This window comes from Xenopus laevis, chromosome 5L (assembly GCF_017654675.1).
Source record: "Xenopus laevis strain J_2021 chromosome 5L, Xenopus_laevis_v10.1, whole genome shotgun sequence".
Lineage (NCBI taxonomy): Eukaryota > Metazoa > Chordata > Amphibia > Anura > Pipidae > Xenopus > Xenopus laevis.
Genome location: NC_054379.1, coordinates 69,626,618 through 69,642,270, shown reverse-complemented (window position 1 = coordinate 69,642,270; position 15,653 = coordinate 69,626,618). Strand labels below are relative to the sequence as shown.

General features: G+C 39.7%; 1 non-coding gene across 1 annotated transcript; it reads left to right on the top strand.

The window, feature by feature from the left end:
• Positions 1-13,659: 13,659 nt before the first annotated feature.
• On the top strand, positions 13,660-13,731 carry trnae-cuc. Its single transcript has one exon. It is a non-coding gene; the product is annotated as a tRNA-Glu (tRNA).
• The last annotated feature ends 1,922 nt before the right edge of the window (positions 13,732-15,653 follow it).

The following is a 15,653-nucleotide window of genomic DNA, read 5'->3' as shown; positions in this document are numbered from 1 at the left end:
TCCCTCCTCCTCCTCTTTCTGCTTAGTGCACTGCAGCCATACGCATACCACTGTATCCTCCTCCGTGTCCCACTGGGATCATCGAACACGCGTGTATCACATGATGGCCTAACACCGACCTTTACAGGCGTCTCTCATGAATCCTCTTCAATATCTGAATAGTGGCAGATACAGGAGTGGCAGACGGACCCAACTCCCTTTCACTGATATCTTGTTTGTCTAACCTATTATTTCAGCTGTTGTTTAACTAGAACTCATAGGATTGCTAGTACCTGAACTAGAGAAAAGCACAGAAGTGGTTTGGTGTTTTCTAGTCATCAGGTGTCTCCCTCTCTAAAGGGAATAATGGTACAACTCTGCATCTATTTAAGACTGCAGCAAAATAAATCAATAACCAAGACAATAGCGAAATAAGTCAACATTTGTCAATTGTATGTACTTATGTGCGGTACTAATGGGGTCGCTTGTATGTATACCTGCTCTTGCAAGATAGAACACATACTAATTAGCATAGAAAATGCTCTCCCCAAACTGCCAGTTTGTCCCAGGAAAACCAAATTACAGGAAGTATGAAAAATGTTCACTTTTCCTGTTCATTGAACTTATGGCAGTGAGTCACTTGTATGAAATATGACAGCAATCAACAGTGTAACAACGTTGCAGATAAAATGTATTGGGTCAAGGAAACTGCGTGAAGAACACAAAAAACAAAATGAGTGTCCGTAGATAACTCAACATCAATACTATATAAATGCATGCATTGAAGATATGAGCGGCAGTCCGGTCTTCAAGTCTCATTGAAGAAAGCCCATGAAGTTGTGACTGCTCTGGTCGACAGGCCCAAATTTGTGGAAAGGCCACCTAGGCCTAGGGCGGCAGGATTTTAGGGGGGATTTTAGGTGTGTTGCATCACCAGTGCAACACAGGTGATGCACTGGAGATGCAATCATTTTTTAAATTTCCCATGCGCCAATCCCCATTGCTCCGGTCCAGATGATGAAAATATGCACAAATAAAGAGGAGGGGACAGGGGCGACGAACGGCAGTGGGCCTAGGGGCGCCCACTATGTGAGTTTCATATTTAAGTCTTTGGCTCTTTGAATGTAAACTGAAACAGTTCTGGCAACATCTAGCCTGTGTAACTTTTCCTCAAACTCATCACTAGGATCTTTGTAGAATACTGATAAAACAATATCCTGGTTGCAATGGAAGGAAGAAGAAACATCAGGAATAACTTTTGAATTGGTTCTGAGCATAGGGTTGCCACATTTTGGCTCTGTTGAGTCCAGGCAGAGGGGGGGGTGACGCTGTGGGGGGTGGGTCGTGACGTCAGGGGCAGGGCTATGACGCTGCTCACCATGAAAATCATAGGGAATCTTCCTTGGTTTTAATTAATTTTGAAAACCGGGCAGGCAGTTTTGACCCTGGCAGCCCTAACAAAAACCGTCTGTCCGGGTCAAAACCAGACAAGTAGCAACTCTATCTGAGCACCACTTTGTCCAGATGAAAAATGAGACATCTGTCAAAGTGCATGCAATCTTAACCTTCTTGCAAATGTTACATACACTATATAAATATTAGATATTATAATAAGATATTGCATAAAACAGCTCATATGTAAAACCCTTCTTCATGTAAATAAACCATTTTTATCATCATCATTTATTTATATAGTGCTGTCAGGATACGCAGTGCTTTACTGCAGTTATAGCAAACAGAGAATAAATGGTGGATAACAAACAAGGATTACAGAGTACAATAGGGTTAGAAGGACCTAGAGATTAGAGTTTACAAACTAAAGGTTAGCGTACAATTGAGACATTGGGATTATATAAACACTTTGTCATTTTTGATACAGCAATGATTAATTAAGGTACATCGAATAAGCCTCTAAACAGGTGAGTCTTTAAGGAGCACTTGAAAGTTTGGAAAGAAGGAGAAAGTCTGACAGCTTGTGGCAGAGAGTTCCAGAGAAAAGCAGAAGCCAGAGAGAAGTCTTGTAGACGAGAATGGGCAGAAGTGATCAGAGGAGAAGTGAGGCGAAGATCAGAAGCAGAGCGAAGGTTTCGTGAAGGAGTGTATTTAGAGATGAAATATAGGGAGGGGTTTCATTATTAAGGGCCTTGAATGTGAGTGTAAGTAATTTGAATTTGATTCTAGAAGAGATTGGGAGCCAGTGAAGGGACATGCATATGGGAGCAGCTGATGTTGAGCGGCGAGCTAGATGAATGAGTCTAGCGGCCGCGTTTAGAACAGATTGGAGTTGTGAAAGGTGACTTGTTGGAATACCTGTGAGGAGTAAGTTGCAGTAATCAAGGCGGGAGATGATGAGAGACTGAATCAGTGTTTTAGTTGATTCTGAACTGAGATATGGTCGTATTCGAGCAATGTTGCGCAGTTGAATACGGCAAGATTTTGCAAGTGTTTAAATGTGTGGTGAAAAAGACAGATGTGAGTCTAAGATAACTTCTAGGCAGCGTGCCTGTGTGGTGGAATGAAAGGTGGTGTTGTTTATGGTGAGTGATATCTGAGGGACAGGGGTAGATCTTGGAGGAAATATAATGAGTTCTGTTTTTGAAAGGTTCAGTTTCAGGTGGCGCTGTGAGATTCAGGAGGAGACAGCAGAGAGACAGTCTGTGACTTGGGAAAGGACAGAATTAGAAAGATAAGGAGTAGACAAGTAGAGTTGGGTGTCATTAGCATAAAGGTGATACTGAAGTCCAAATGACTGAATAAGTTTTCCTAGTGAAGTTGTATAGAGCGAGAACAGCAGGGGGCCAAGAACAGAGCCTTGGGGAACTCCAACAGAGAGTGGGAAAGTAGTAGAAGTAGAGTTAGAGAAGGAAACTTTAAAGTAACGGTCAGACAGATAAGATGTAAACCATCAAAGAGTAGTATCCCGAATGCCAGATGAGTGTAGAATGTCAAGGAGGAGTGTGGTCAACTGTGTCAAAGGCTGCAGAGAGATCTAGAAGGATTAGAATGGAATAGTGACCTTTAGACTTTGCCAATAGAGGATCATTGGTTACGTTGGTGAGTGCAGTTTCAGTCGAGTGTGATGGGCGGAAGCCAGATTGCAAGGGGTCGAGGAGGGAGTTGTGAGTGAGATGCTGGATCAGGCGTTTGTAAACAAGCCTTTCTAGTAATTTGGATGCGAGTGGAAGAAGGGAGACCGTTCGATAGTTAGTGGGAGAGCTGGGATCAAGGGAAGGTTTTTTGAAGATAGGAGTGATTAGTGCTTGTTTGTATAATGATGGAAAGGTACCAGTAGAGAGTGAAAGATTAAATAGGTGGGTAAGTGCAGGAGAGAGTGTATCAGAGATTGGGTGGAGGAGGCGAGAGGGAATGGGGTCGAGTGAACAGGTCGTGGGTTTTGAGCAGGCTAGAAGTTTGCTAACTTCATCTAGAGTTGCAGGGATGAAGGAGTGCAAAGTAGATGGGAGTGGACTGCACGTTGGTCTGAGATTGTTGTCGGACGGTATGCTCAGCCTAATGAGATCGATTTTTTCATTAAAGAAATGAGCTAGGTCTTGGGCGGTAACATTAATAGGTGGAGGGGGTAGAGGGGGGCATATGAGTGAGTTAAATGTGGCAAACAGCTGCTGTGGTTTGGAGGACATAGTAGATATTAGAGAAGAGAAGTATTGTTCTTTGGCTAATGATAGAGCTCGGTATATGCAAAACCCTTCTTCATGTAAATTAACCATTTTTATAATAATATACTTTTTTAGTAGTATGTGCCATTTGGGTAATCATAAATAGAAAATTGCCATTTTAAAAAATAAGGGCTGTCCCCTGGGATTGTACGATTCACTGTGCACACAAACATACCAACAAACCATACTTGTTAGGTCACATGAGCCAATTAACAGACAGAGTTGTGTCTTTTGCTTCAACACTTCTTCCTGTTACAGTTAGAGCTGTAGTATTTCTGGTCAGGTGATCTCTGAGGCAGCACACAGACTTACTTACTCACAAAATGGTGGTTCAAGACAAGAGATGTGAAAGGGCACTTTTTTAACTTAAATATATAGTCCAGTTTGGTAAGATTCTTTCATATGTCACTTAATTTGATATAAATTATCTTGCTTAAGTATTCATTTTGGGGTTATAGTTTTCCTTTAAGACAGGCTTTGCATTATCCAAAAATCTAATGTATGCACCAGAAAGGAGGACCTGATACAGGTTATATATAATTGGCAGTGAAGAAGGAGGGATCATGTGAAGAGGTCAGTAACATCCAGAAAGTGCAGAAGGGAAAATAAAAGTGATTGTTGAACCTGAGGCATAGAGGTGGGAAAGGCAAAATATTATTGACAGCTGTGATTTTTAAATTAGTTTATAGCAGGTATGGATGTTCTAATAAAAAAAAGAATTTCATGCTTAACCCTTTAATTGCCACAGATAATAATAATAATCTACTATCTGTGGATAAAAGGATTCAAGTGCCACAGATCATAGATTCTATGACATGCAGCACTAATAGTACTGCAAGAAGATGATGATTTAATAAATATTTTTCATATAATTTAGGCAATCAAAATTGATATAACAACTATTTGTGGGAATTCCCCTTGATAAAGGCTATTTGCTGAAACGCTAGGGTGGATAGGGCAAACAATCCCTGTTTTGTTTAAAGTGGAGGGCATTTTTAATAGCTTAAGGCACAAACAATATAAATATCCTTAATATATTGATAATGAGTGATAATGAGGACCTCTTGTATTTGTCTTTATGAATTATGTGGTCACAGCCTCATTACACCTCCACTTAATGGTTTAAAAATGAGTGGTGAGCACAGCTTTCCCTTATTGTTAAATGTATCAATTTCACCCAGAATTGGTCAGAGGTTAGGCAGAATAGGCACCTGCCTAGGGCGAAAAGGTAGAGGGATGCCAGACACATACCTATTCTGCAACCTTCCCCTTGTTTGTTCCCATGTGTCCCTCACCTTCACCAGCTCTTCTTGTATTTTGGGGGTATAGTTTTCCTTTAAGAAAGGCTTTGCATTATCCAAAAATCCAAAAAAAAATCCAAAAATCTAATGTATGCACCAGAAAGGAGGACCTGATACAGGTTATATATAATTGGCAGTGAAGAAGGAGGGATCATGTGAAGAGGTCAGTAACATCCAGAAAGTGCAGAAGGGAAAATAAAAGTGATTGTTGAACCTGAGGCATAGAGGTGGGAAAGGCAAAATATGATTGACAGCTGTGATTTTTAAATTAGTTTATAGCAGGTATGGATGTTCTAATAAAAAAAAGAATTTCATGCTTAACCCTTTAATTGCCACAGATAATAATAATAATCTACTATCTGTGGATAAAAGGATTCAAGTGCCACAGATCATAGATTCTATGACATGCAGCACTTGATGGGTTGGGGAGCAAGTAAAACAACTTGAACGTGGTCATGTCTTACTCTCCTTAAGATGTGTGATATGAGAGGAAATGGTGGAAACACTGTAGGTAAGCTAGTCAAAATGATATGGAGAAGGCATCTCTCCCTTTTGCTTGTTGATCCCAAATCCAAATAGATCCTGCGCACTAAATAAATAAACTAGGGATTCGGTTTGAGACTTTGCCTTTTTCAGCAGAATTTGAGTGCCTGTCTGAATCCAAATACTTAAAATCATGCGACTTTTTGTCACACAAACAAGGAAGTTTAATTTTTTTTGTTGCATTCATAGTGGGTGGTTCTCCTTGACCCTACCTTGGAGCAAATCAGGGGTTGCAATTTTGTTTGGGATTTGGCCAAATCTTTCATGAAGGATTTGGAATTTTGTTGAATCCCAAAATAGTGGATTTTGTGAATTCCTATAATGATTACAAAGAATAGTACTGCAAGAAGATGATGATTTAATAAATATTTTTCATATAATTTAGGCAATCAAAATTGATATAACAACTATTTGTGGGAATTCCCCTTGATAAAGGCTATTTGCTGAAACGCTAGGGTGGATAGGGCAAACAATCCCTGTTTTGTTTAAAGTGGAGGGCATTTTTAATAGCTTAAGGCACAAACAATATAAATATCCTTAATATATTGATAATGAGTGATAATGAGGACCTCTTGTATTTGTCTTTATGAATTATGTGGTCACAGCCTCATTACACCTCCACTTAATGGTTTAAAAATGAGTGGTGAGCACAGCTTTCCCTTATTGTTAAATGTATCAATTTCACCCAGAATTGGTCAGAGGTTAGGCAGAATAGGCACCTGCCTAGGGCGAAAAGGTAGAGGGATGCCAGACACATACCTATTCTGCCACCTTCCCCTTGTTTGTTCCCATGTGTCCCTCACCTTCACCAGCTCTTCTTGTATCTTTGGCGTTTGCATGCACACACAAGAGGAGAGGGCACGTAGTTAGCTGTATTGCCTATGGTGCCTGGCCAGCTTGGCCCTCCACTGGAACCACTTGAAGCAGATGTAGCAATTACTAGCGTGTTCCTCAAGACTACTGTACCTGTAGGTGCAGGAGTCTCAATAAGAAATGCTAAGTAAAGGAGATAGGATATTACTTAAAACATAGAATAGATGGTTGCTGAAGCTTTGTATAAATCATTTGCAATCACATCAATAGCAATGGAGAGGTGGGTTCAACCAGTATAGGATAGCTGTGTTATAGCGCACTTATTAGTGTAAGATGGATCAAAACACTGATCATTGGCAGCTTTGAGCCTAACCAAGGTGAGAATGGAAGGGAGCAACTTTTAATGTCTGGTGTGTGTTAAAACTTTGGTCTCTGGACAGAATAGAGTTACAATTATATTACAACTCCTGGCATTTTCTACTTCCTGGAATTTAGTGTGGGTCCTGGTAATTGGAAGGTATTACCCCCCTTCCCATTAGGCACATATCTCTTCTGCCTAGCCCTAGTTCAGCTGCCTAGCTATGCGCGATGGTGTGAGGGAGGACACACTCGTCATCATTGCATATCACAACAATCCACCGCACATCCATGCATGGGCATGCATGTAACTTTGCTGTGGCAAGGGGGCAAACTAGGGTGAGGGGCATGCCTTGGGCGCCACTGAAGATGGGCCTGACGCTGTGATTCAGTCTGGCCAGGCTGTGGGTCAACTTCTCAAGCCTGATCTTACTGCAGACTCTTAGCTCTCTTCTGTACCATGCTGATCATCAGCCTTCAGCATCTTCCTCCTCCTCCAGTCCCACCAGATCGTAAGCCTTTCGTTTTTTCTTCTAGCCTGACCAAACCTGGACAGATTAATTTTTACTTATCTTAGCAAAAAACACTCTGAGAATATAGAACTCCCCACTGTCTTTTAATGACCTTTTGATCCCTCAGTGGGAGTTGGGAAACTTGAAACTGAAATCATTCAGTAAGAGAAAGTGAGTAGAATTGGAACAGTGAGACTGAGAGGCAACATTGGCTTCTGTCCTTAGGCACAGATTTGTGGGAAGACCTCAAAGGCCCAGTTCTAGGGCAGCAGGATTTGTGGAGCTGCATGCTGCCCAGCCGCATCGTAATTTGTTCAGCACTGGGGATGTTCGGGAGATTATACAACTCCCAGTGCCCCAGACCCCATGAGTAAAAATCTGTATGTGCACATGTGATTGGGGGAGGGAAGGGGTTTGGGAGATACTGAGGGAGTTCAGGATTTAGTGGTCGGGAAGCAGTGACAAAAGGGCCATCTGGCTCATGGGACACCATTTTATGAATCCAGGCATATATGTCCTGTGTGACACAGAGGCTTATGGGAGTCTGACAAGTGTATTTGGAGTTTACTAAGGTCAATGACAATATAGGATCAATCAATAGTGTACACATTCTCTCAATATGCGAATGTAACAGGGGAAAATTATGTGGGTTGCTGTTCTTCTTCTGAATCCCATACCCTGTGATTGGTTCAAGTATTTTATGTGCAAGTAACTGTTACACAGCCTGTGATAACTGAGATACTGCAGTGCCCACCTTGCCTGTCCTATTCTTAAGAGTGAATGCTGTACCCTGTGCATTAATAACTACATGCTATTCTATATTCGTAGTGTTTTATCCTGTGAGAAACTGTTTTCTGTTGCTGCCCTCCTAAAGGCTGCAGATGTGAAGTACACCCTATTTTCATTGTTTCTACAAGACATTGCAGAAATTCAGGGAATGTATTTGCCGCTCCACTGAAAATGGATCTAATATTTTTTTTATATTACCTGATTGTTCCATGGATTTATTGTAACTTTACAGATTATAAATTCTACATTCAGGGCTAACCAAGTCCTAGCAGAATTTTGTATCAACAGTGCCACCAGCTGGTCAGTTCTTGTAACTGTACAGTCCAGGAGAATATGTTCAGAACGAGAACAGGAACTGCTGTGATGTTACTTTTCTCATGCCCAGTGTCGGACTGGGATGCCAGGGGCCCATCAGAAAACCTTAGACCGTGGGCCCATTTTCCAAACTATTATTCCTCCTCTCCTCACTCAACCTCTGTATTCTCCTAGTCTTTTATCTCTACATACTATACTCTATTCTTCCATTATTAAGACTCTTTTTTCCCATAAAGTAATAGGGAATGACCATGAAATAGACCAAATGGTTAGAGGCAAGAGGCCCACTGACACCTGGGCCCACCGGGAGTTTTCCTGGTATCCCAGTGGGCCAGTCCGACACTGCTCATGCCATTACTTTACATGAGGAATGTCATCTGAGAGTTCTGATCTGTTTCTGAGTAGATTAACATCAGAACCGTTCCTGTTTTCCTTCAGTAAATATTCTTCTCGACTGTACAGTCTCAAGAACTAACCAGCAGGTGGCACTATTCATTAAATTATGAGTTTATAAACAGCTTAATAACTTTGAAATAAACAAACAAAAAATGTGTGTAAATTGCAGAAATGCTTAGTAGAGAAATGTTACATTATTTTTTATAAAGTTTACATATCCTTTAAATATCACGGATCTTGTTCTTACAGTGCCTGTATCTCCCTCATGCTCCAACATCAGCCCTCAGCTCCTGACTGCAGCCCTCAACTTCCTCCTCCAATTTGACTAGACCCATCTGTACCACAGCTACAATACATCCTCCTCCAGCCATACTAGACCTTGGCCCTTAGCTTCTTCTTATTTAGCTTTAGCAGATCACTGGTTCTCAGCTTTCTCCTGCTATAGCCTGAGCCAGTGTTGGACAGGGAGAGTCAGCCAACAGCTATGGGTACTCTCTGGCACATTGTCAATGCCACTCCCCTCCAGTGCTGATGATTTTCTTTGCAATTTAATGACCAGTGCATTCTGGCCCCTATTGATACCATTACATTACCTAGGCTGCCCATGTAGCCTATAATGGGTAATGGGGTCCAACAGGACCGGGCCCAATGGGTTTTCTACTGGTGCCCCAGTGGGTCAGTCCAATGCTGGTCTGAACAGACTGTTGGTCTCTTTCTTGAACCTTACAAGAATATAGGCTTCTATGGCAGAAATTATTTGACTTGTGCTGTTTTTATAATTTATGATGATCCCTGAGCCTCCCAAATGAAGCCCAGACCACACTGAGCATGTGCGTAGTCTTGATCTTGCAAAGATGTTAAACATACTCACAAGATGGTGACCCCCTGCGGCCAACTTTAAAAGCATAAATCATTTGTTTTATTAGGCTTCTAGTGCAGTAAGTTCATGTTTATATTTAGTATACAAAATACAGCATTTCTAGCATTATTCTATTTTGGACTTTAGTTCTCCTTTAATAACAACTATCTTTGTAGCGCTCTCTTGTATTATACATAGCACTGCATAAAAGTTTAAAGGTTTGGTGTTACTTTAAGCTCCCTTTATTAGTTTTTTGGTTATATAGAGCTAGATTGTCAAGCACAGGGAAGATAGCTAAGTACAGTTTTATTCCCAATCAGTAAATGCAGGACTAGCCTGTATTTCTTTTGGATGCAGAGTTCTTCAATGTAAGAGAATGGATGTGAAAATGTCTAGTCAGAGGTAGAATTTGTAATTAATTATTGCGGCCAAACAATCCTTCTCAATCCCCCAGACAGCAGAGCTTTATTATTTTCTTTTTATTATTCCTAGTTTGTTCTTCTTGTCCTCCTTGAATTGCAGTTCCTGTACTTACTAGTTATGCCTAAAAAGTCTAAAGTACAAAGTACAAATTTGAGAAGATAGCTATAATGCACGTCTGTATTTGTGTATAGAATCAAATAAGTGTCAAACACTCAACAGTTTTATCAAACAAATCAGGTGCAATATGAACCAGTAAATTCAAAATTTAATTTAAATGTAATTATTTGATTAAATTGTTTTAACCACTGAGCTAAGCAAATAGTTACGCTGCCTTGTGTGAACTATGATTTTAAATTTTTTTTCCTGCTATATATTTCAAAAATCCCAGTTAACTGTTTTTTGGTCCACTGCTGCCATAAACACTGGATATGACTGCCCTCTTTGGATACCAGCAGTTACACACTACAGCTTATCTACTGTGAATGTGCCAATTGCAACAGGAACAGGCACTGCCTCCTCAGCTCAGCTGCTGAATTTTTTTATATATACAGTATAGGCACTCATGGACTACCCCATCAAAGCTCCGCCCTGGGCATGGGCCAGGAGTGTCTATAAATAACTATGGCACTGTGAGTGATCCTATTGGTTTAGAGCAAGCCAATATACAACTCCCTCCTCCTGCTCAAGTCCTACAAGACTGTTGACCCTCAGTTTCCTCCTGCTCCAGACTGACCTAAGCTCCTTCCTTCTCCATCCTGACCAGCCCTCTGGTTCATTATGATTCAGCCATAGCACAACATTAGTTTCAACTCTTTCCTTCTACAGCCTTAACAGTCAGAACCCAACTTCCTTCTGCTCCAGCATGACTAGACCATGGGGCTTTCAGCTCCCTTCTGCTCCAGCCTGACCAGAGTCATGCACCTTCAGCTCCTTCCTGTTGACTCTCAGCTCCCTCCTCATAATTCAGCCAAAGCAGAGCATTGGTCTTCAACTCTTTTGTGCTGCAGGCCTCACCAGACAGAATCCAACAGGGTACTGTAGCCCTTGTAGCTCCTGAATGGTACATTTCTGGTTTTGAGTGTCAAGTGTCTCTTCCAATTTTGAGTGCAGAACTTGTGGTGAGTTCTAGTGCTGCCTGTCTATAAGAATTTAAAAGGTTCTGCACTGATCCTCCCTCGCTTTTGTTGATATTTTGGCATCCTGCCATTATGGATGACATAACAAGAGCATGAGGGGGAAAATATATGTAGTAATCACAGTTGCAGTTATGACAGTATAACTTCAGTTTAAGTCTAGAAAAAACAATGGATTGGGAATGGAAGATCATATTGGTTTCACAGTTACAGTATAAGCATACCACTTACATTTATGCCTATAATGTAAGGTATATACATCACTTAATGATGTTGTCTACTCCATGATCATGCACACAGTGGAAAGAAAACAGATGTGGCCACCATAGGAATATATGCCAAAAATTGGAGTCAGGGATCTGGAGAACAAAGTGTGCTCTTTTTATGGAGCAGCATCTTAAATGTAGTCCTTTTCATAAATCTAAAGAAACTGGCACCTGCATGTTCTGAAAATCAATGTTTTCCTCTGAGTTTTTTCTTTTTTGTAGAAAAGAGAAGATACTAGGGAGGTGTTTCCAGTAAAGTCTGTCCTAAATTATATTTGTACCCACACACTCATATAGCATAAAACATATACATGTAAGGGATCCCTTATTCGGAAACCTATTATCCAGAAAGAATTACGGGATGATCATCTCCCATAGAGTTAATTTTAAGCAAATAATTGTCATTTTTTTTTTAATTGATTTCATTTTTATCTTTACAGGTAGTATCTATTATCTGGAATGTTTGGTACTTGGTGGGGGGCACCGGATCCGGATCTTTCTTTAATACTGTATGTATCACCAAGCTTTAAGACCAAAGGTAGATGGAGAGTTGGCTCCACTGCTCTCAGCCTGCTTTTTTTTTTTTTTTTTTTAGAGAGAAGTGGATCCTCTTTGTGCCCTATCTCCATTTATTTTAATAAGGATATATCCAGATTAGTTACCATCAAGTACAAAATACTGTTTTATTATTACAGAAATAAATCAATTTGACAAATTTGAATTATTTGCTTAAAATGGACTCTGTGAGAGATGGGCATTCTGTAATTTAGAGCTTTCTGGATAATAGGTTTTTGGATAAGGGATCCCAGAACTGCGATAGTAAAACATGGACTTAAGAGAAACAGCTGCATAAATCTGTATTGGTGGAACAACAATGCTTTTTGGTTTATGTAATGTTTAAATGCTTTTTAGCAGACTAAGATATGGAGATCCCAATTATGGAAAGATCCCTTATCCAGAAAACCCCAGGAACCAAGCATTCTGTATAATAGATAATATATGTATTTTAATGAGGAGGCTGCTCTGTCTGAGAAATAATTTAATATGTTCAGAGAATATTAACTGCCATACGGTGCACTTTTTCAGTAGAAAAAAGGATTTTTTTCCACAACGAAAAAGGGCCAAACACCTATAAACAAAGCATATGCAAGACCACAAAACAAACATATCAGCCAAATGTTTTCTTTAGTTCAAGACAGTTGTCTATGTTAGAAGTTTGATTATCTTGTGTTTTATGCTAAAGCTAATAGTGACAATACATGAGCAAGTTCTCTCTGGTATCTGACTGATTTGCCAGTAGGCCCCGTCACATCCTCTGCAAACATATACAACTGCTCACCGACACAGATCATTCTGTGGTAATATTTAATCTGCCCATGCATCAAAAGGGCCTTCCAACCCAACTTTGGGAATAAACCATTGTTATATAATTGCTTATACAGTATATCATAATCCCCTATGGGCCTCCAGTACATCCTGGCAGTCACCTCTGTAGCAGTGATGGTTCCCACAATGTATGACTGTCTCTCCAATAAAGGTTCCAAGGACCAGGGAGGGACATATATAATAAATTAACTATGGCTAAATGGCCTAAAAAAACCCAATGTATATATGTGTCAAATTACAGCCACCCCAAGCCATGAATATCTTACAGCTAACAAGCTAACCTGTTAGCCATGGTTTTAAACGTTCAGGAATGTATTACTTCATGTGCTCTGGAATGTATTATTAACTGCAATTCATGGCTGTGCAACTGCATTTATCTTATTGTTCCTCCACAATACCAACTGTCAGCAGGCACTACTTAGCAACTGTCAGCAGCCCACATAAGAAAACTTACGCGCTGCTTATTACAAAGTTACAGTAGGATGGATTCCAAATAGCGTTCTAATCTTCCACAAAGTAGGAAAATCAGCTTTACGCTACTTTTTCGGGGGAGAAAAGACATTTTTCATCTGCCTCGCGTTAAGTATTACAATTTAGCAGTCTCAAACACGTATAATTTGCAGCAGAACAGCGCCTTAGCAGCAAACGGAAACAGGTGATATAGTATTGCTCTTATACAGTTGCGAGAAAAGGACGCCAGAGGGCGCATGGAACATGGCTGGAACCCGAGGACGTGCGCAGTCGCTGGTGTTTCTGTATCAGGTTGGCTTGCAGCGTGTTCTACTAAATGGAGAATAATGGTGCCTTACAGGTTATCCTGAACAAAACAAATACTAAGTATAGGAAGTAAAAAATAGTATTTATTCTACTTATAGTACTACAGTAAATATAATGTATCCTCCGTATAGTTTCCCTGGTGGTCTAGTGGTTAGGATTCGGCGCTCTCACCGCCGCGGCCCGGGTTCGATTCCCGGTCAGGGAAATACGTTTTCATTTTTTGCGTCTTTCACTTTTATTTATTTTTATCCTTTATTTTATGTAGCTAAAACTTGCTTTTTTACAGCAATAGTGTTGCATACAGTGCAACTTTCATCCTGCCATTGCTACATTCAGAACAGCAAAACCCCAAATCTCTTCTGACTTCATTTCCCATAGCTGATAAATACACTAATAGATGTATATATATCATTTTGTATCACTGCAACTTTAAAATAGGCCAAAACTCATTTTTATGTTTCTACCTTCATGTAGATAGGGTCTACACTATAATTGTACTTATGTTTATGGTACTACTGCTTGGAGGATAAATCTTATGTAATGTTTTACCCTTGGGACTCCACAACATTTTTTAATTAATCACACTAGAGCAATAAAAAAAACAAAAGCTAGGGCAATATAAGTTCCAATAACAACAGCAAATAAAAGTGGTATATTTTAATTACTCTGAGCTGATATCAATGTTTAAAGTGTAAATTTTATCAGCAAAGGCTACCACATTATTTGCTGGGTCCCATTGATTTCCCACTGCTTTCAGTCCTTCCAACTTTTATTGCAGTGACGCTTATTTACTATATGATATGGTAAAGATACTAGAAAGTTGAATCTTATTCAATGTAAATTCAGCTTTTTAAATCCAGTTAAACGGTGCAATACTCATATTCTGAAACAAAATGTACAAAGCACAAGTTTGCATAATTTAAAATTGGTAATCTTCTTATGCTACACAGGTTTAAATCAGTTTAAAGAGACATTTTAAGCATGGTAAAATGACTGATTTCGATAAAGAAAGGTTTTGGATTATAAAAGATTGTTTTCATAAATGGTCATTTTTTGCAGCATATAGGTTTCAGTTTTAGCTGTAGTATTGACATTCACCACAAGATGGCAGGCTAGCCCAAAGACATTATTCCAGATATCTTCACAATGATACAGGAAAATAGGTTCCATGTCTGTTTCTATCTATCCTTCTAGAATAGTAGAGGTAACAAGAGAGTATCTATTAAAACTAGCAGAAAATAAGTTTTATGGTAGGATGGCACTATAATGGCAGTCAGGTAATTCCATTTATTTTATTCCTGTGCTTCTTCCTGTTACAGTTAGAGTACCATTATATTCTGCAGGTCTCTGTGGGAGCACACAGACCATCAGTAACTGTTGTCACAAGGCAAAGGGCAATATTTACTGATTTACTGTTAAAACTCTTAAAAATGATTTAGCAGTTGATCCAGAGAGCTATATAATTACCGCATTGGCACCAAGATGAGGAAAGAGGGGGTTTATTAAATTGGAGGCTGTCCTGCTTGGGAACTTTGTTTGGAATAATTGAACTTGATGGACTTATGTCTTTTCTTTCCACTTAACTGACTTACTATGTAACATTAGGTCTCAGTTACATTTCTTTTACACTTCATTGATATCCATTATTTTTAGACATTGCTTTTCATTTACGTCAGAATCAAACAGAAGCACTGACAGAAACGCTCACAGCTAAACAAATGTCATGTAGAGCAGAGTACAAAAGTCCTGTTCACATTCACTTGAGCGATGCCATTCACTTACTTCAGGGTCAGTGTATGGTATCTATCTGGACCTTTCTCAAGCTTTGGAGAGATATACAGACAAGTCGCTGACTGCATTGCAAAGTGAAATAAGAGAAAACAGAAGAAGACCATGTGTGATCTGTTTTAGCTTTAAAATACAGTTTTAGTTATCACTGGAGTGGGGGAATTATCTAACTAAGGGGAAACATGATGAAAGGGCACATATTCATATCCCAACTATGAACAGAGATATAATTAGATTAGTCAGAAGACAGTCTACATGAAAACAATATAAAGACAAATAAATAAAAGAATGAAAAAGGTGACCTCCCACCTCAGAGCCAGCCATTGAATTGCTACATTT